Genomic DNA, 22,621 nt, shown 5'->3' with positions numbered 1-22,621 from the left:
TAACTGCTGTAAGGTTTTAAAACCAAATCCCTCAATAAATGGTTTCATCCAGATTACAGATTATTAATTGTATCGTAATTAATGCTGAAAGTGTGGCATAAAACAGATCGAATTTGGCCTTTGTCAAACCTGCATAATGTGCTACAGGTCATCCTTATCCTTCCCTGTCTTATTTTGGACCGATTCCCTAAGCTGAAAAGCAGTAGAATGTTGTGCAGGTTGACAAGTTGCTGGTTGGCCGAACCACAGAGGCAAGGATTTGCATACTCATTTTGGGCTCCAGCTCACCTGATGACGCTTAACAATAGTCAGCCATATTAGAGCATGTTTTGCAACACCCACCTAGAGAGTTAGACTCATTTTGACACTAGCTTGTTTTTTTATGAGGTACGCTGGTAGAGAGAACCGTCAGTAGAACCACCAGTATCGTCACAGCAATTTTATAAACGTTTTTAATTAGCTATACGTCACTGTGGCTGTTCTTGTGTTAAAAGGGAAATGCTAACTGGCAAAATGCAGACCAATAGAATGTACCAAGAGCACTTTGGATTATAATCCCTGCATCGCATGAATGTCTTATCTTGAGCTCCTTGTGGAAGACATACAATTTATAAACAAGAACAACTGTGAAGTTTCTGAACTTGAACAAGAGAACTTAGTGGACACTCAATATATTTCCTTCTGCTGCTAACAAGGGCATTATTCAAGGAGAGAAAACTGTCTTCTGAAATAGCACTGGAAATACAATGCACACCTTGGATCCCAATCACCAGGGATACAAAAAAAAGCATGCTCAATTAGTTTGCTACTTTTTTAAAAATTATTTATTAGTCTTATGGGAACAGATTCTTGATCTAGCCAAGAAGCATTCAAGCTTTCAATAAAGTCTTTGTCTTATTATGTGCTTCTCAGCTAGATTGCAATACGTCTGAGAGGCTCTGGCAGCCATAGTAGTTTATTAAGACCTGATGCCAAGTTTCAACGTTAGATGTTTATATTTCACTCAAGACTTGCCTTTTTGACAAAAACGTATACCCATTTTTGACAAAAACATATACCCAGATAGTCAAAATAAGAGACCACATCTAAACGCTACCTATTGCAACATTTACTTCCAGCATTTTGGACATACAGTAGCTCTTAAAGAATCTAGATAATTTATGTAGCACCATTTCTTTGTGTACTAAAACTACAGTGTTTCAGATCTAGTAGACATAGGACCTTTTTATTGTTTATAGCTGGACAGTGCACCTTACTTGATGCTCTAGAAGATCATACATATTTATAAATATATGACGAAGGTAGAACACCAGTAAGCAGCCCTGTGACATACCGTTCTCTACTTAAGTAACTGTCACCTGCTGTACCAAAGCAAACTGCATTTGTGTTATCCCAATACCAGGAAAATATTGCTTCTATTACCCATGGAAGGGCAGGTTTTACAGCGTGCCAAGGCCTACATTAATAGCAATATAGCTGCAGCCTTTAAATCAGTCAGAAAATCTTTATTTCGGCCCAATGGTCATAAAAGAACATAATAAAATGACTAAAACAATCTAAAATGTAATCATACAGAATACAGCCAACAGTTTAAAAGGAATAATAAAAACAGTCAAATCATCCTGAATCCACCCTTTTCCCCCTAAGCCTTTACATACCCAACAAGAACCTGGAAACAGCAAATACAATACACCTCCCGGTGTCACTTCTTAATATTCTAAACGTGATTCTAAAGTTCCTAAACCCCAGGTTACAACACAGTGGCAGTATCCACTTCTTTCCTACACCCATGGTATGCTGGGCAAAATAATACCATAAAGCTCAGCGAACTCCACATCTGGGCTGAAAGGACAGGTTCTAATTGAAACAGAACCAAAATGCTTCCATACAGCAGTGAAAGAGCGCAGGGGTAGAATCCCCAAGCGGAAATTGATATACAACAACCTGGCATAAGGGGGTTCAACCTCGTCAAAGTAAGGGTCCAGGGAATACTCTCCTTTAAGAGAGCCCACAACAGGGAGGCTCTAGTCACGCTGGTTTACAAAATGCCAATGAGTTCTTTTTAGAGCCTGCCTAGAAATCAGTACAGAATCTTCAGAGCTGATCGCGAGACTGTCAAGCCCTATCTGCCTTAAACAGTCTCTCATAGCCCTTAACCAAGCAATCTTATTTGCCTCCGCCAAGCCCCATCACCTCTTCAAGATCCCTGCAGAGTGAGATCAGCTCAGGTGCTGCCCAAAATCTCTGCTAAAACAGCAATAGTTTCAATCTCACCACATCACTACTTTTCCTCAGTGCATGATCAAGCCTTAACCGGTACAGGGGAGTACTGGAAGATTATTTAGACTCCTTATAAATCGATTCTCGACTAAATTAAGGGACCTAGCTTCTAGGTGTCCCCATAGTTCACCGCCCTACAAAGAAGCACCTGGCACTTGTACATCTCAAGGGCTGGAGAAATAGGTTGGAATGCAGAGAAATGCTGTACTATCGAGATACTCCCACAATACTGTTCAAGCCTAAGTTTACGAATCAAATCAAATCAAAATGCTCTGACAATGTGATCCACAAGTAATCAAACACTCCAACCCGTTCTAGACTTGCCCCATTGAGGATTGGATTCAAGTGGGAAGTTGGACAAGGATTGAAGACCATATTCTTGGTTTTACTTAGGTTTATCTCAAGTCCCCGCTGCCTGCAGAAGTCCCTCAAACCATCCAGTAATTTCTGAAGACCCATTGGTGATCTGGACAGTAACAGGGTGTTGTCCGCAAACAGAAGGGTGGGAATTTTGACCCCTGCGAGAGACAGAGCAACGCCACACTTTGCCAGAGTTGGGAAACTAGGCCATCAATATAAAGGAGGAAAAGAGTTTGGGCCAGCACACAACCCTGCCTCCCACCCAAGTTGACGGGAATGGGCTTGGATAACTCACCCTTGGGGTCACACTTAATCTGCACATATTTATTCAAATGTAATCAAATTATCATCTTTAACAAGTAGGCAGGGACCCCCAACTCTTCCAAAACCTTCCATAAAGATCCTCTCAACACAAGGTCAACGGTGGCTCGCAGATCAACAAAAATTACTTAGCGCCGACTGCCCCTCAGAGTCACATTCTTCCAACACAACATTTGTAATTGGAAAATCTGATTAGTAGTATCAATACCAACATGAAACCCAGCTTGCAGCGTGGTGAGGATGTCTGGCAGTCATCCCTTAACGTAACCTATCTAAGAAGATAAGGCTAAACAACCATGTGTAGAATCTATAACACTGATAGGTCTATAATTGGCTGGGTAGGTCCTACAGCACTTTTGATAAATTGGGATTATTTCAGCCCCCACCCACGTAGTCGATATAGGAGCACCAGCCAAAGGCCGTTAAAAAGTGTTACAAAATAGGGGCAACATATATCCTTGAACATTTTGAACATCTCTCCAGGCACTTTGTCCAGCCTTGGGGCTTTATTAGGGGTGATCTTGTCCATGGCAGAGAGTGCTTCAGAGGCCAACATGTAATCAACCTGATGCTGCACTAAAACAGGTGATGACTCGGCGGCTGCCATATCAGACATAACAGCCCTGCACTGCAAGGTCTTAGAGCCATTATTATTGTATATAGCTAGACTTGCTGCATCAGGAATCGAATCCTGGGAGGCTGGACTTGTAGATCTTCAATGTGTACCATGGTATATAGACCAGAAAAATGGTCAATCCAAGCCTCCGCCGCAATGTTTGTGCCTAAGGCCGCAGGAAGTCCCGCACTGCGCGCCCCCCACTACAAAACACCAAAAGGTGCAAAAATCCTTGCATCTTAAGGCGGCCAGCATTGAGGCTTATTCATTATCTTTCCACATTCTTTTTGCTTGGGTAATAGTCTCTTTGTAAAGCTTCCTGGCTCTTCGAATTTCAACTTTCTCCCCGACCTTAACATCCCTTAATAAGGTAGACTTTGCATTCCTTCGAATACCATGACACTGTTACAGATTCCTTAGTAAGTAGGGACCTTAAAGAGTTGAACATAACACTATGAATATCAATTATGTTTGCCACAGAGCCTGAATAGCTACTTAGCTCTATCGCAGCTCCCACACTTACCAAACCAGCAGTCACAACATTTAAAATTCTCTTAAGGGTTTCTTCAGACTCCACCACACTCCATTTCATCCTGTGCTCCAGGCACTGGCCTCCTGTCGAGGATCTCATTAGAGGCATTGCGAAGAGGTTCACCAAGCAACTTCAGGTTTAGGCGCAATGCATTGTGGTCACTACCCTGGGGTTACCACCATATCCACCATTAAAGGCCAGAGCATAATATCCAGGAAGACGTAGTCTATTAGGATAGTGCGGTGAGGGCAGTTAAACATGTGAGTCCCCCCTTACTGGATTTAGATCGCCAATTGCATGCCCTGGAGCCCATTGTTCATTAGAACATTCGAACGTTGGCAGCTCCATTGAAAACAATGGAGTGCTGAGGGCTTTTACTGGCCGGTAAAAGCCCGCAGCGCCAATATTCCAATGTTCGCTTTGTTCACAGCAACAGCTGTGAACAAAGCCTCACGGAGCCTGAGGGGATTTTAATCCCCTCAGGCTCCGTGAGCAATAATTTTTTTTTTTAATAGAACATTCTGCGCCTTCGACTCGGGCATTCAACGCGGGAGCAGGCCTTTAATAGCCGGTAGAGCCCGCTACAGCGGGTTCTAAGGCTATAAAATATAACCATTCAGCTACAAAACCGCAGGGGTCCATTTCTTCACCCGGGATTGGTGGAGACTCCAGTAACTCCTACCTCCCCCCCCCCCCCCCCTCCTAAACAAAAAAACATTATCTTCATCAATGCTAAGATCCTCCCTAAAAGCTGTGAATGGTTCAAATTTACATTTTAAGTGTAAGGAGCCATATTGGTCAAAGGCCCCCTGAACTGATTGATTCACTGCAACTCTGCTGCACGTCTCCCAGGCCTACAATACAGTTTGTATAAGTGAAACACCCCACCCGAAGGAAACGTAAGGACTACACATTGACTATCTGGGCTACCCAGCGTAATCTCCTTAAGCCTACAATGGAGGGAAGTCTTAGCCCAAATAGATAGCCCCCCGTGGGCCTCCCTTTCCATGAGGTTGTGGCAGCCACAGTGAAACTTGCAAACCCTGCATTAAACTCTGAGGCCACAGCGCATCTTTGTTGGAAAGCACAAAAATCAAAGCCATCTATGAACGTGCCCCACAGAGCGCAAGAAAGGTTTGAGGCCAGATCTGCAACAATCCACAATAATATGCTAGTATAATTCAAACAACCAATAGGGGGAATGAAAGGAGCAGAGTGGCCAGATCTGGCAATGAACTGGGGTGAGAGGGGTCAGAATTAAGCAATGGTACAACAGAAACAACTGTCCCTGGCTCATTTGAAAGAAAACCGGTCCCCAGAGTTTGTGGTTGGGCGAAACACAAATCCGCCCTCCTTCCCTGACCCCACCAAATGGGCATCTAGAGGGCCACTGGAATCAACATCTGGCACATGATGTCAATCCAACCCACCCAGATCGTATCAAACCGAATACCTGTTAGTAAATAGTAGCAGTGGTCTGCTCTTGCTACTGGCCTTATGAGACTGGATGCATCGGGGATCCCGCTGTTTCAATTGTAAGTGGCCTGTAAAAATACCCCGGGGGAACTAGCGTTATGCCTGGGCTCCCCAAACCGTTCCCTCTTACACTCTTGAGTAGCCGCTGTGTTAGTCCTGGGCTCCAACAGTTGATGACAACCCAATCCCCATTTAAAGACTTAATCATTGGGCCTACCCAGCCCACCCTCTGAACTAACGGACGTCATCATACTCTGAAATGGAAAAATTGGTGTTACACGCCAACCAATGGCAAACTTGATTTTTAAGGACCGAGGGATTTTCTTTGTTGGAGGACTCAAAGGGACGATAAGAAGTGCTGCATACGGGGAGCAAGCTGGGGGAAGGTCCAGTTGAGGTAACACCTGCACTGTGTGACCTCCATTGCAAAGAATAATTCTTTGACTGCAGTTGTTCTGCTCCAAAATAATCTGAGTCACACTCTGCTCTCTGGACCAAGAAGAAACATGCCCCACCCCCCACCCCAGACCCCTGCTGAGTGGACGGGCCCCCCATGACCCGACAAGGAAGGCTACAACAGCCAACTCTGCCGGGTCCCGAAGAGGCCGCCCTCCAACCAGTGCTCGCATCTGCAGTAGGCAATTGACTCTCTGTAGAAGGATTCAAAGGACCCGGAGGACCTTCAGCTGTGGCCACCTGCCTAATGAGAAGCTCTAGCAAATACAACCTTTCAATCAGGGGAAGTAGACATTTTTTCATCAGCAATTCAAGCTGCTCCAGGATGGTGTCCCAGTCAATATGATGTAACTGGTTAGACTGCTGTGGAATTAATGTGGCTGACTCCTTCGCACCACTACATCGGCTACTCGTAATGCCGACCTAGGCAGTACCCCCAGATTTGGCTTTCCTTTTTCACTTTTTTACAGGGGCCAGTGTTAATGGAGGGTGTAACATCCGAGTCAGAATGAAGAATATTAGGTGACTGGGCCACAGTCAAAACTCCAACATCACCGGCAAGCGGCTCTGCTGTGCTTAATAATCGCTTAAGGACCGGAGCTGGGCTGGGGGGTGTGGGTGGGTGGACTTGGGGGTTTGTTAGCTGGAGAAGATGACATTCCACCGTGAACAACTCTAAAATCCTAAAAAAGCCGCCGCTCAGCCAACTCAATCTCTTTAAAAACACAGCTGACTGGCCACGTTAGAAATGAGTCTAAAGTTGACCCTTTAGATTGGTTGTTGGTGAGGGGGGCCTTATCCCCAGTTGCTTTCCTCTTCCCCATGGGTACTAGCAGACAGGAGAAATCTAGTTCTCAACTGGCGAGACTCCACCTCACCTTCGCCAATTCCAGTGCTCTTCAAATTTCGGGGCTAGCAGAGTTGAGCCAGTTCACGACAAAGCAAGCACGAAGATGCAGGGAGATGAGGGATGCTACCAAAGTGGATAACTGCAAGTGCTAATGCCCCACTTGCACTATCCACGAGCTCCGAGGTATAGGCACAGTTTACAAATTCAGTTGTAAAAGTGCGCCCCCTCCCCCCCAAATCATCCCCATTCAGCTATGCCAAAAGGGGGGAAAAGGGAAGAAAGAGTGCACCCCGTACAGCGGAACAAGTCCAAGAAATCCAGTAGTTGGTCACGGTGCAGGGACCGCCTCCTGGGGCCTTGTTGCTTGCTGGGAGCTAAAGACCTCCCTTCTTGCCACACACAAGAACCCTTGCAGTGGGACAAGTCATCGAACTTTATAGTGCCAAGAAATGTAGCCGCTGGTCACAGTGCAGGGACGGCCTCCTGGGGCCCTGATGCTTGCTGGGTGCTGAAGTCCTCCCCTCTTGCCACACACAAGAACCCACACAGTGGGACAAGTCCTCAGTCTGTATAGCGCCAATAAATGCAGCATCTGGTCATGGTGCAGGGACAGCCTCCTGGGGCCCTGATGCTTTCTGGGAGCTGAAGTCCTCCCCTCTCAACACACACACTTTAAATTAGGAAAGGCTAATAATGTTTCTCACCACAGTAATGAGTATTTCATTACAAAGCTTTTCAGTTGAAGACTCTGTTCCATAGCATCCTAGTTGTGTTTGCTGTAAACTTGATAATTGTTTAAATAGCTTATTCCCGACAAGGTGGGCTAGTTACTGTTGGCAAGCACCTTTCCCAGTTGTTTTCCCATCCTTTTGGATAGTGATGGAAAGGATATGTTTGATATTTCTTCCTTTGTTTGGGCACAATCTGTGCATGAAACTATGCAGAGAGAGGCACTCCCTTTTCTATAACACTATGGAAAAGGAATGTTGGTAGATCAGTTCATCTATTATGCCCCCATAGGCAAAATTATGTTTGCAAACATGATGTGGTCCTTTGGGCCTTAACTTTTTTCCTAGAATTTGTATGCCATTTCTGCTTCTTTTATCTCCGAATCTGTGGTTCACTTCCTGAGCTTCAACATTGTTGGATATTGGGTATAGAATATCGACTTCATAGTTTTTTTGTTTTGTTTTTTTGCAGATTGTGCAAACCCAGCTTTTAAATTGATTTGGCATTCAAGTGTTTTGTCTACATTATTCACACCCATGCTTTTCAACTTCGATAATTGTCATTAGTTCTTAGTCTTTTATATCTTAGTCCTTATAATTGTCTTTCTGATGAGCAGTTTACAAATTGAGTTTGGGTGTCCAGAATCTGATTAATGCCACATCAGTGTTTGTCTTTTATTATGATTAGCAGCTCTTACTTCGCTCCCTTGATGGCAAAATCAAACCATCTTGGGATAACGGGGATAACGTTATTCTCTTTTTTAGGGGTAGGAAAATTCCTGAAAATTGGTATTTAGGATTCTTTGAAATGCCTGTATGATGGAGTAATTTATTACAGAATCTTCTGATATTTCTTAATCTGGTAGTAGATTGCCGATAAAATCCAAATATTTAAACCCCAGTTTGTATCATCCCGGCCACCTAAATATGGTGGTCACGTACGAGGGCTTGCTGGGCATAAGCTCAGCATCCTTCTGACTGTGCATCTGGTTGTTACCCAAACACAAAAAAAAAACCAATTTCTGCACCCAGTCTCTGGATGGTGAAATTATGCACAGCATATATTTTGGTACCTAAATTCTGCAGTAAAATGCCTATCACGAGCAATAGGAATGTCGTGGAATTTGTTGACTATGTAGTACAGCATTACAGTGCCTAAGATATTGTGATGCTTGGCCGATTATGGGAAGGGTATCTAGTTAGCCGTCCCAAATATGATGGATTAATGTAATGTTCACAAAGGCAGGTTTTTCTAAAGATCTACAATGTGGAGACGTAATCTTACACTAATGGCAGAAATGGGTGTCTCTACAGAGTCCTCCTCATTTTTAGCGTTTTCTCACAAGTAAGGTAAACATTAGTAATTTGTCAAAGTACAATAGCATATAAGGCTGATGGAGATTGATAAACCGACAAGTAAATGGCCTAAAGGGCTGATTACAGGTGGGTCGGTTAATTCCAACAAGTGCGAAAACCCCTTTTTATGCATGCGTGGGAATTATGAGTTTTATTTATTGCATCTGATAAATAACCAAACCTTCGTAAAAATTCCTACAGGTCTAACTTGTCGAAATTTAATAGTGAAATTGTACGGTATTTACCATACTATGTGGATTTTGGTGTATTGAACACCAAAATCCTCATGTTATTCCTCTCAAACTCATAATAGGTGTTATTTATTGCACATAATAAATAGCGTATCCCATGGTATCGTTATTCATCATGTGCGATGATGAACACCTAAGCTTGTAATCAGGCATAAGTGTTTGATTTTACATATTTCACCTCATCAGGTTTTAGTCCACAAGATGGATGCTAGTTCACAGTAGCTTGATTTATGACTTTTATGCATCCCAATTAAATGTGTTTTGGCTCATATTGAGGATGTTGAATGTCCTAGATGAACATTTGAATCATCTGATTATGTGCATGTGTTCAACTTGCCCATGATTGTTTCAAGATATTATAGGCAGCTAGGGTGTTGCAGTCACACTTACACAGTAATGATAATAAACAATTGTTGTTTAACAACACTGAGAATTAGCTACCTCTAGCTCATTCATAAATAGTACAAGAGAAATCTCATTTGAAGTGAAGCACTCAAGTTTTTTTTTGTTTTTTAACAAATCAGGTTCATAATATTCATGAAGTCACAGGGAGTCCATTCTCTTATGGGTCATAAATCATTCTTGAATCACCTTCATCCAATCATTGAATATTTCATTGTACTGATAAAAAATGTTTAAAAACAGTATCCAACCTAGCCAATGCATTTTGTTCGAAACCAAAACTTCATCAGGGTTGTAAAATGACATATACATAAACCGCAATGATATAAAATGTAAAATTATGTATATTACACAAGAAATTCAGTATTGCAGCAGCAGAACCCTTTGAGGTGAAATATATCCTATACCTTCCTCGCTTTCTGGAGTGCATCATACTATTACATTGTACAGTCAACCTCAGAACAGAATTTTAAATTAACATATATTGTACATAGTTGCCTCTGTCAAATAGTTTACATCCAGTCTACCCTATGGATTGTATAACTAACTATATATTAATAATTCAGTATTCAGACCTGCCTTATTTCTAAACTTAATAAGATATATTTTGGGAAATATTGCATACAATATACAGGAACGTGCCATTAATTCCAAAAATGTACAGTTCTCCAACCTCGGTACTCTCCTTAACAACAGCCAATGTTTGTTCAAAGCCTTAATGTTGTCAATGTAGACTGAGGTATAGGCAGTAATAATATACCAATCTATTGTTTTTTCTGTGTCATGCTAACTCATTAAAGTTTCAGTCCTCTTGTGAAGCTTAATTCTTGAGTCAGCTCTGGTCAGGTTTTTCCCGTTAACCTCTTGCCTGTCATCTATACTTCAAAGATGAGAGGTTATTCTCAAACGTTTCTACAAGTCCATTCTCTTCTAATCATCTCACCATATGATATTTCACTAAATAAAGACCTGGTGTGTGCACTGTTTGCTCTTAAAATATTTTTGCATGCTGTTTCTTTACGAAAGAGACATCTCTATGTCTTATTGTCGGTAAAGTGAAGTTCTGAATGCTGAAAGGTAATTCTGTGTCTGCTCATCAATATAGAGAATTTAATATTGATAGGGTTTGTATCAAATATGCACAGTATTTTTCTATCTAGTGCTCCGATCCTGTCCAGATTAAAATTACACTGTCAATGTGACGATCCCAGTAAACAGATCTGTTACTTCCATTTCCTTTCAGCTTGGGCCTAGACATGACTCCTCTGATATCAACCCATATCAAGCATTTGCAATGCAATGGGTCTCGAGTTTGCTCGAGTTAGAGCTATTAGCGTTGTAAATTTCTAACTCTACTTTTCTTGCACAAACTGAAAATAAAAAGTAAAACAGTTGACATAAGCGAGCTGTTTCAAAGCACCCCAGCCGTCATGAGTGTGAGCGCTAAGGAGAGACACAAAGGGAAAAAGAAGTTCGCTCGCAGTCAAACTTATTGGCAAAAGTGCAATTATCCATGTGACTGGGTTGATGGCCAAGGCGGTAACAAAACCACCCCAAGGAGGGACAAACATAAAGCATTTACCAATGATGATAAAGAATTTTTGAAAGGCAAGCCCATGAATGAGCGATAGTGATGGGTGTGGGTCAAAGCCCAGAGACTCACCAACACGTTGGAAAATCAGCACTTGCACACTGCTATGTTCAACCTAAAAAGGTTGGCATAGGAGTGGGCAAACCTTTCACTGATAGATGTACCCTGCAATTGATGATACCAACCCTCATAAAAAAGGAAAATAAATTGCCAAAATATCAGACATTTCTGCTAATATCTTACTGTGCTCAAAGTAATTGGTTAATCAAGAGAGAAGAAAATGTGCCAAGGCTAAAAGGCCATGAATATACTTTAGCGAAGGTGAACTACTACTTTCTTGTCTCTCTCCCCGCTTTGTACTGCATGGCAGCCACGGCCCTTTGAAGTTATTGGAGCTCTTGTCACATTGTTCACAGTTACCTAATCAGGGACATTTCAATGTTTGTCTCTTCCCTTTGTGCTCCATGGCTTTCCAAAATCCCTTATAATTGCGAAATGCTTTAATAAAAAACACAGAAATCATCAAAGCGGCTCTCAGGGCACAGCAGGAGAGCCGATATTAAAATATTCACTGCACTCGCCCCATAATGCTTTGCAGGGCATTCCTTTTCCAAAACATTTTTGCTCATAACTCAGCCTGTGGTGGTCCTAGGACAATGGGGCCACCTTCAAAATGTTCAACACAAGGTAATCTTTCTAACTGCTCGTCTGGGTCCCCATGTTAGGTTAGTGGGACCCCTAAATAATAACCACTCACACCATTCAGCGTCTTTTTAAACTCTCATATGGCTCAAACTTTTGTTTTACAGTTGGGTGTACTTTGTAGTTTAAGGGCCTTGTTTGTATAATATTCCAGTAGGCCTGCTAGCCCTGGAAATGTATTATGCTCTCTAGGGGCTAAATAGTTATACTGCATTACTTTCTGCTGTTCTGTTTTCATGTGGTTATGCTCTCTAGGGGCTAACTATGGTTACACAACCATGTTTCTTACAAATGCTATTTTAATGTGGTGTCCTCTAGCTGGTGTTCTAAGCAAGTCAAGGAATAGTTTGTGTTTTAAGGGCCTTGTTTGAAATAGTATTCCAGTAGGCCTGCTAGCCCTTTAAGTATATGCAGGGTCACTGGATTTATGTGGCAGAACGTTAGATTATGTGGCAAGTAAAGTCCAGTTATGCTTTTACAACACCAATAGCTCTAACTCAAGCAAAAGAGAGCCCTATTGCATTGCAAATGCTTATTCTTTAGTGTCATTGATATAAAGTAGAACCACACAACACATCTCTATTTAAGGCAATGTGAATGGTATTCAATCCCACCAACCCTCATTCTATCCTATATTGTCTGAGATGACAGGCTACTTTTTTCCATTGCGAGGGCAAACAGCATTAGGGAGACAGGAGGGCACAGCCTGGATCTCATCATCATTGCCCATTGCTCAGAGTGCATTTCTCCTATGTGAACTCTGTTCATGGGATTTGCATAGAAGAACTAATTCCATAGTATCATCTCCGGACAAGATCCCATTACATTCAATCCTGCAAATAAATATGTTCAACCAAGTCAGTCATTTTTTTAAATCTAGGGCTTCAACAGAGTGTTGTAGTCAATCATTTGGAGCCTCATGCAGTACATTGAATAGACATCTCAAATTGTGATAGTGTTATGGCCAGGTGTGAATATGTTTTAATCTGCATGGATCAGATGATGTAATACTTGGCATATTCTATTTGCTATTACCTTGCTTAAAGTGATCTAAATTTAGAATTGATGGGGTCTTTGATTCTGCAGCAAATGGGTCTTTTACTAGTTTAGGAAGCTTGACGATTTCAGTTTCTTTGGTAGTCTGTGTAGTGTGTGTACATCATTTGCCTGACTATACAGTATCATTCATCTGGGACATATTTTGTGATGATAACCAGACATCACATTCTTAGGGTAATCCATCCTTGTATGGGCCTTTGCCCATGTTTCTTAAGGCTTCTTTACTTTCAAGTAGGTTCAGTGGCACCTCTAGGGCTTCGGTCATGTGGAGATGGTCACACCAGTTCAGGGACTGCTAGGCACTTATCTAGGAGTTCAGATTCGGGTGTGGGTAGTTGTGCATATAGTTGCATTCTGTAGCTTTTGAAAATACAGTTAATTTTGGTCTCTGAATGTGTCGTTCTAACAGCCATTCGTTAAGGTGGTCAGCACAGGAGTGTTGTTAACAGCCTACCTGCTTTCATTCACAAAAAATAAAATTTCCAAGCAGTGTTTGCCTTTAAGTTAATATACAGGATGTGTTACCATTAAGGATATATGCCCACTAACCCAAAAATATTAATATGGGATTACATTTTCTTCAGAAACAATATCTCAGTGTTGGACTTGGCCCTCTCTGTGTAGTCATGGCCCCTTGATATACCTCTGAAAAAAATAGATGTCCAGAGATTTTCATTTTTGATTTGTGTTTGTGTCATTAGAGAAATAATTTAGCGTGGGTAGACATTGCTAACCCTGGCTGATTTCTTTTTTGTTTTTTCTGGACGTAATGTTTTTTAAATTGTGGATGTGTTGCAGTGATGTGATGTGATTTTTCCAGAACCATGAGACCTATATACTTCATTTTGGTGTCAAGACAGGTTTTGGGGTCAAGTAGTCTTATGGAGACAGAACACTTCTCAGAGCAGCCCTTCTGGCCTTTTCCAAAATGGCAGCTCTATAAAGATGTGTTTTAGCCATCATATTGGTAATTTATTTTAATATTGTTTTTGTTTCAGGTTTTTCTTTGATTCAAATTAGTAAACATGAGCGAAGAAGGTGGTAGCAGAGAATCTTTACCTCCTGACACAGTGTTGCTAACTTCAGAATCTGAGGACTCCTTCAACAAAGAAAAATGTGTCATATGTCAAACTTATCCGAAAGAAAAGCTAACATCAACTGCGGCTGGACAGAAGAGTCGAGATGCTACACAAATACGACAAGACAAAATTCACAAAATATTGTAACTGAGGTGTGAAGAGGAGTTAATATCTTATCATTGTAACAACAAGTGCTACAAGTAGTATACTATGGAAAAAAGGCTAAAAATAAATTGTCAAAAAATAGCAGAAACCATGGAGTCACAACAAGAATCCGAGTCTTCTGAGAAAGCGACGACAACCAAACCCAACTTAGAAGATAGATGCCTACCCCTCGTCCACCTCCAGCAACTGATTAGAAATCAGAGGCTCTTCAATGTGTTATCTGTGGTTTAGCCAGAACAAGGGCCAAAGGGGTTGATGAAAGAACAAAGTACAGAGTTTGTGAGTCTCAAAGGGCAAACATGTTTTTATCGGCAGCTAGTTTCTTCCAAGAATACGTTTTCAGCCCAATAGCTGACCTAAACAACAAATTGAATTTATTTGCAGCAGGTTTGTATGCCCGTCTGAACTGCATGCATGCATACATTTGAAAATATGAATGTAAAATGAGCTTCCAGCAATAACGTAACTGCTAGCCTTCAGTTCCGTTTGCACTCTTTGGAAAAGCAAATTAAGTTTTAAAGCCACTCTTGAGTGCTAGCAACTAGTTCACGCTCAGTGACATCAGAGAAATAATGATCAACATTGATGAAACTGTATTGATCCATTATATTAAAATGAAGATTTTCTGGCGAGAATATACAATGACAGAATCGATGTTTGTCATTCTAACAAAAAGAATGAGCCACTTATGGTGTTCTCAGCTGATTTGACTCCTGAAGTTCTTGCTGCCAAAATAGGATCACTGGATGCAGTAAAATCAGCAGGAACCATTTTAAGAAACGTCCTGAAAGATTTCGATTTTGGATTCAACAAAGTTTGAGATGCCCCAGCGTCCCACAAATTATGAGTCAACAAGAATGCCTGATGTTGTCTTAACAGTTTTTACATCATTTTTTTTATATCAGCAAAGCAAAACTGTTACAAACTGAAGGTCTTGAGTTCGGAACAGAGGCTGACAATATTGATGATGGCTTTGAAGATATAAGCAAAGAAGTGGAAGAAAATTCCATGAACTGACAGGCTAGTGCTGTGCAAATGTACTGTCTTTTCAAATCATGTTTTGTGAATTACATCACAGCAACAAGAAAACTCAACGCGTGATGGCTGCCCATACAATCTGACACATGCAAAACTAGAGACCCAATCACTTCAGTGCATAGGATTAGTGTATCAACAAGTTATAATGACATCATACAGAGCAGGAATATGTTAGCAGCTTATGCTGTAACATCTTGTGATTGTGACCGCACATCACTTCCTAGTCACTTTACCAGGAAAGGATTTACAATTGCTGCTCTTGATAATTTTGATTTTGAAGACCGCTCTTCTTTGTCTGATACATCCAGCACACATTGTTTTTCAAAACTGTACTAATGAAGTAGCTACTGGAAAACAAGCTGTATCAGCTGTAGGCATAAACAAACAAAGCTGCAAACTTATAACCCATCTGCCTTGCAAACGTGTGCAAAATCACTACAAGCCATCAAAACGTCCCAGCCTACCAGAACGTTTCAAAGTGGCTGAGGACTTGGATCTTCTTCTACCTGATGCTGCGGTCCACAAAGCTAATTAAACTGAATTTATCATATTGCTTATTCAGTGCAGACTGAAGGATGAAGAAAAGCCAGTTCCCCAATGGGCTGGAATCGATGCTCTGATCTCTTAGAAATCCTTCCCACTGAAGAAGGTTGGGTTTTTAACAGTAATACCATCTCCAGTCACAAACTACGCAACAGTAAACACAGCACTAAACTATTTCCAAAATGTGCATGCTCAGCTTGAAGACCAGCCTATCCTGACAGTTTTCTGTTATGAAAGTGAGCAAGGCGCAGGGTTCACTTCATTCAAAATTCATAATGCAAAGTCAGACAATGTTCAATGCGTTCAGTTGAAAATTAGAAAACCTAAAAACCAAGTTCATAGAGCTTGTCAAAGAATATGAAGAAAAATCAGAACTTTGCACGTAATGGTGACATGTTTTACACATGATAGTGAAATGTTTTACACATGATAGTGAAGTTCTTGGTATTGGCTGATTGGTAAAGTGATTGGTAGCTGCACGTGAAGCCTGTGAAGTCATTGATTACTGTGTTCCGTGAAATCGATTGCACAAACTACCTGAGGTATGGATCCTGGTATTTGTGAAGAGGCTAGAAGTAGAGTAGAAAGATCACACCTCTAGAGAAAAATCATTCAAAGATGTTTTGGGGTGATGGTGAATGACAGAGAGGGGGAAGGTTCAATGCTATGGCTCCAGATATGAAACTGGAACAGATGATCCAGGGATCAGAGAAAAGCTCCAAGGTCATTGTTGTTCAGAAATGTAAAAGTGAGTATGTTGCTCAATGGCAGCTAGTTCACCATTAAGTCATTTGTGTTTGCTATGTTTTCAAAGAAATGACAAATTCAGATAAATGGATCATCATAAACTTCCTCTAAACAAACTTGTGGGAAAGAGAGGGGAGTGTTTCAATAAACATGTTGGCAACCTTCTTCATTTCATGCAGCAGCAAGGGAACCTCTTTGAAATGACTGAGCCTGTGCGACTGCACCTCTTTGTGACAATATGTGCATAACGATATAAAGACACGTCTGCTAGATATCCTGGAACATGAATCAAAACTATATGCAGAACTGCAGCAGGAGAGATTTGTATTGAAAGTGAAAAAGCTGTTTGATATAATCGCTAAAGCTAAACTTTCACGGTTTAATTGCCATCTTAAGAATTTTGTCCAACCATCCACTACAAAACAGGTTACAAAAAACAACTTTCGCAAGTACATAGAGAGATGGATGTAGCAACAAAAAGGGGTGAATTTTTCAAGGACATTCTGTTTTCTGATCTTCTTGTAGCAAACACAATATTCGATGGAGATGCTGAAACCAAACTAGTGATGCACAAATTTGTACAAGAGCTCGAAAAAAACCTTTCACCTGAAGAATTTCAATTTGAAAAGGTGTCCTCATGTAAAACTGCTGTTGTTGTGGACTTTGTCACAATTGCGAATGGTCAAGGTTTCACCCCTGCCAAACTTCGGAGAGGTCTTTCCGACTGTTCTATAGATATCAAAGTCAGTGTCCACCTTGAAAGAGCTGCACATGGTCTTTGACAGTTAACTTGAACTATCTGTCAAATAATGTGAGAGAATCAGACGAATGTCTACAAGTGGAACAATTGTCCTTGCCTGCATCAAAAACCCGATATTTACCTATGCAGCTTGATAAATACTGGTCATCAACATCAAACAAGATAAACTTGGAGATGTTAACTAGCCAAAACATTGTTGATGCTTCAGTGAGAACTGAATTTTCAATTATTGCAAGTGGAATGATTGTCAATGAGGAGTTGGTGCCTGCAGAGAGATCTTCAAAAGGTGTGGGCCATATTGTTCAAGATCTTAACAGTAAATTGGAGGAAGCTGACCTTCGTGTTGTGCCACATGTTCAGTGGGCTGTTCTAAATGGTTCCAGTCGAGTCATCGTACTTCTAAATGACACAGATGTTATTATTGTGCTACTGAGGTTTGTTGCAATGTTCATAATTCAAGGATTGTCAAAGTTATGGATACATTATAGAATGGGCAGGAAAAGACACTTAATCCTGCTTCATATTCAGTACAAGAAACGTGACCCAGCGATGCCCAGTGTTCTTATCACAGCACATATTCCTATGGATGATGATACTGAAAACAACATTGGAACAAAGCTTGTAGCTTTAACTGCTGAACCTGTGAAGTTTATAAAAGGATTTGCTGAGACAGAAGAAGAATGTGACTTTGAAGACGTAGAAAAATGGCTTGTGTATGTGTGGAAAACGGGCTCTAACTGTCACACATTTAATGTTCTTCGGGCAGTGAGTTCAAGAGATCAGTCCCACTAAGTGACCTTCCACAGACAACATATTTTGTGCGTGGGCACATTAAAAGAGCGTTCTACTTGATCAGAAGATTTGTAAATGTTTTGGATCATGCATATATAGAGAACGGTCCGTGTGAATTTGGTTGGGAGAAGATATTGATGGGGTGCTAAAACCTATGACATTTCTAAAGCCTCTACCCAGAAAACTTAGACGTACATGCAAAACCTCTGCTACAAATGGATGTCCCTGTCGATATGCTATTCTCAAACATTCAACATTCTGCAAAAGTACCAAGATCGATTGCCCAAACAATTGAACTATGAAAATGTGTCTAAAGCAGGAGCGATAAACATTATTTTTTTCATATTAAGATCATAAACATTGTTTGAACTCATGGTTCCTGAAATATTACACCATCACTGCAACACATCCACCATTTTTAAAAATGTCGTCCAGAAAAAGTCTCACTGTCTACCCAAGTTAAATTACTTCTCTAATGATCCAAAAACACACATCAAAAATGAAAATCTCTGGACAACAATTTTTTTTAAGGAGGTATATCAGGGGCCCGGATTAGTACGATCACCCCAGATTTTTAATTTCTTTTCTGAACCTATTTTTGTTGTCTTTTACCACTTTACCATTCTAACCAGTATATGGTAAAGTTAGCCTACACCTGATTGCATCATTTAGTTTACTTACAAGTCCCAGGTACATGTGACTGCCTGTACTCAGGGCATGTAAATTAAATGCTACTAGTGGGCTGCAGTACTCGTGCCACCCACTCAATTAGCCTTTTAAAAACCTTTCTCAGACTTACCACTGCTGCTTGTAGTGTAGTATTAAACTGCCATTTCGACCTGACAAAATAAACGTTTGCCAGGCCTAAACCTTTCTTTTCAATACTTGTAGGACTTAAAAGCTCATAGGGCAGGGTGCATGGTATTTGAAAACGTAGGACATGTGTACTTATATTTTACATGTCCTAAAGTTATTTTAACTGCTGTAAGGCTATCTCTCCCATAGACTAATATTGGGTTACCTTATTACGCTTAATAATTGATAATGTCCGTTTGGGATCAGATAGAGAATTTTTGTTTCCGCTCAAATGAATTTAATTTTAAATAGTCTTTAATGGTACAATCAGATTCTATAAAGGCCACTTTTAGAAAATTGGTATTTTTTTCCTGCCGTAAACCAAATGTGCCTTTCTGCCTGGGTCCAGAGTCGCAGGACTGAATGGCTCTCCTGTGTTGTGTTGTGTTGTGTATTCCTGCCAGACATTGGAATTAAAGCGGCCTGCTTGTGGAAGTAGAGGACCTTCCTCACAGGATGATCTAGGAGGAGTTTTGCCCTGCTGTGGTGACACTTCAAAGAGGAATCAGACACCAGGACTGCCCTTGCCTTTGTCACCCTAGACTGTTTGGAGCCAGACTCGGGGAAAGGGAAACAACTGACCAGAACCAGGTTTGGTGGTAGGCTATGGAAATCTCCCATATGAAGGCTGGCACCAGCTATAAAAGTGGCACCTTCAGAACCTCTCATCAGCACACTGTTGACCCATTGGAAAATTCAGAAGCACTGCCGCACTGTCCGAGGAAGGAAGATTGAACATGCTTGCCGTGATCTCAGGCTTCCCAGAAATGACTTCAAGGATCAGTTGGCTGACCTGTTTGAGGTACAGGGACACAACAAGCTTCCAGAGGCTTCCCCTGCAACTGACCAGTGCTAATTGGACATGCCTGAGCCCTGCTGCTGACCTCTGCTGGAGTGAGCCCTGATTCTGAGAGTTGCCCCCATGATCCTGGACCCCTGGGTGGCATTGAAGCGTGCTCCTCTTGAACTCCTGTTGAAGAGACAAAAGGTTTGGGCTTCTAATGACCATGAAGCACTCTCTGCACACTGAGAAACAACTGCCCACAACAACCATCAAAGGGAATCTCCGGTAGGACCAGCAGCTTGCACCAAGAGCCACCACTCGTGACGTCCGGCTCTTCATGTCAAAACTCAGCACATGATGCTCGCACAAATAACAACCTCCTCTCTGCCCCTAGCCAACGCGAATGGCACCTCCTAGTGCTGATGTGAGAAGGTAACTCTTCAGCAGGATGAACCTGGTTCCTACATCCAAACAGCGCTCCATCACGGTTGACCTAGAACTTGTGACTTTGCCCCGGTCCAGTGCAACTAGGTAGTCACGGGTGGCACTTTGTGCTTTTTTATGCTATTTTAATTGAAAACTTTCAAACCCCATATCTCTGGTTCTCCTGATTGTTTTTTTGTTGTTTATTTATTAGATTTTATTTTATTTTTCCAAAATGGTTTGTGTTTTTTTTTTTTTTATGTTGTGTTTTCACTTTATTACTGTTTGAGTACTGCATAAATACTTTACACATCGCCTCTGACTTAAGCCAGACTTCTTTTGTGATATGTTACTAAGGGGTTAAGCACAGAATAATTTAGTGCTTATGTGGTTTACCCTGACAGGATTATGATTATTATTTGAGTGGGGCTTCCACTCCCCTCAACTAATAAACCAATTTCTTACACTCTGTAGCTTCTTTGTGCCCATACCTTGCATGTAATTATTAAGGAAACTTTTAGCAGGGCTAATCTCATTTGATAGCCAAGCACCAAATACCTGGTCTGAGTCTCTGTTGATCATTGTGGTGCAGTTACATGAACGCCAGGTACAGTAACTGCGCTTTTCAACTTGTCCTAGTAAGAAGAGGTCTCTCAGTCTGGCCCTGCTGACTGCTATCAGAGTGGAACTTGCAGTCTCCTGATGCAATGGGTGTCCGTGGATGTTAGAAATGTGATGTCTAGTTGGCTAGGGGGTGCACCAAAGCCAGGCAGAAGCCACCACTCATTGTGTGAGGGCAGGACACAGCCTATTGACGTGTAAAGTATGAACAACCACCCCTCTCCTCAGCCCAGGATGACTATCACTATGCAGATGCCTCTCCTGTTACACCCAGCCCCTCCTATGTTATGGCTGTGTGGAAATTATGCACAAAGTATAACTGTCACTCTGCCCTAGACGTGGATTGGAGACAGGCTGCAAAGCACTAAAGTTATAAGCAAAGCGAAATGCCCACTTTCTAAAAATGGCATTTCTAAAATAGTAATGTAAACATCCTACTACATCAGTAAGCAGGATTTCTCACTACCTTTCCAAACATACCAAACATGCCCACGTTACTCCTCACAGATCAGAAATTACCACTTAGTCATATATAGGGGAATTCCCAAAGCAAATCTGTGAGAGGAGCAGCCCTGACAGTAGTGAAAAATGAAATAGGCTGTTTGTCACTACTAGGACATGTCACACATAAAAATATATGTCCTACCTATCACATACACAGCACCCTGCCCATAGGGATATCTAGGGCCTACCTTAGGGGTGACTTATGTGTAGTAACAAGGGAGTTTAGATCTTGGAAAGTAGTTGCAATTGCCAAGTCAATGTGGCAGTAAACTGCACATGCAGGCACTTCAGTGGCAGGCCGGAGACAAGTTTGAAAGGCTACTTTGTGGGTGGCACATTTAGCACTACAGGCACACTATAAGCATTTAATTTACAGGCCCTGAGTATTGTATACCCGTATACAAGGAACAAACAGGTAAATGAAATATGCCAAACAGGTGTAAGCCAATTATGCCAAGCTTTAAGGGAGAGAGCACATGCACTTTAGCACTGATTAGCAGTGGTAAAGTGCCCAGAGTCCTAAAGCCAACAAAAAGAGGGTCAGAAAAATAGGAGGAGAAAGGCAAAAGTTTTGGGGATAACCCCGCAGAAAGGGCCATTTCCAGCAGTGGACATCTGCAATGGGTGAGGCAACCTAGATGGTGGGTTGTAGTGAAGGTACAGGGATTCAAGCCATGTATAATCCTCAAGTGTCTAGAAGGAATGATCTGTAACGATGCTGGCTTTTGGACGTTGTTGTGTCCTCCACCTTCTTTGAAAGAAAAGTTGTTCAGCAATTTTAGGGTGGAGGCACGAGGCCTTTCAGTGCCATCAGCACTCCACAGAGCAAAAGTTGTGCAGCAGTTGAATGGTGCAGGCACACATGCCTCACAGAGTCATTGTGAGCATTAGGAGAAGCACTTGTGTGGGAACTGCAGCTTACGGGTTAAAGGACATCAAAATAAACAACAAAATGGACAAATGTGGTGGCAGCAGTGGGGAAGCAAAGTCTGCTTTGGAGACTGGGGTGGACAGCAGTTTCAAACTACTGACCTTGGCAGCCTTGATGCCTCAGAATGCTGAATTTAGGCTTTCACTGAACAGAGAATGTCCTTACCTCACAAGGCCATCCACTTTCTGGTACAGCTTCTTTCTTGGTCTTTAGAGTAAGGTATTTACCCTTACAAAGGAAGCTATACGCATTCCTGTCTGTATGACCACCTTCCTCTGCAAGGCTGTGCAGATCTCCAAGAGTGAAAGGTGAAGGTTGCATATTCTTAAAATAGTGTCTAATATTGGGAACAGGTGGCCCGATCCTGTAGAGGAGTCAACTTAAAAATTAACCCCAAAC

The 22,621-nt window shown here is 41.6% G+C and overlaps 1 protein-coding gene across 3 annotated transcripts in view; it reads left to right on the top strand.

Annotated features, from left to right (window-relative positions):
* Positions 1–22,621, top strand: part of FARP2 (FERM, ARH/RhoGEF and pleckstrin domain protein 2) — a 1,575,889-nt gene that overhangs the window by 562,993 nt on the left and 990,275 nt on the right. The window lies entirely within an intron of this gene.

The sequence above is a fragment of the Pleurodeles waltl genome, chromosome 11 (assembly GCF_031143425.1).
Source record: "Pleurodeles waltl isolate 20211129_DDA chromosome 11, aPleWal1.hap1.20221129, whole genome shotgun sequence".
In the NCBI taxonomy this organism is placed as follows: Eukaryota; Metazoa; Chordata; class Amphibia; order Caudata; family Salamandridae; genus Pleurodeles; species Pleurodeles waltl.
This window is presented reverse-complemented; position numbering and strand designations above follow the sequence as displayed.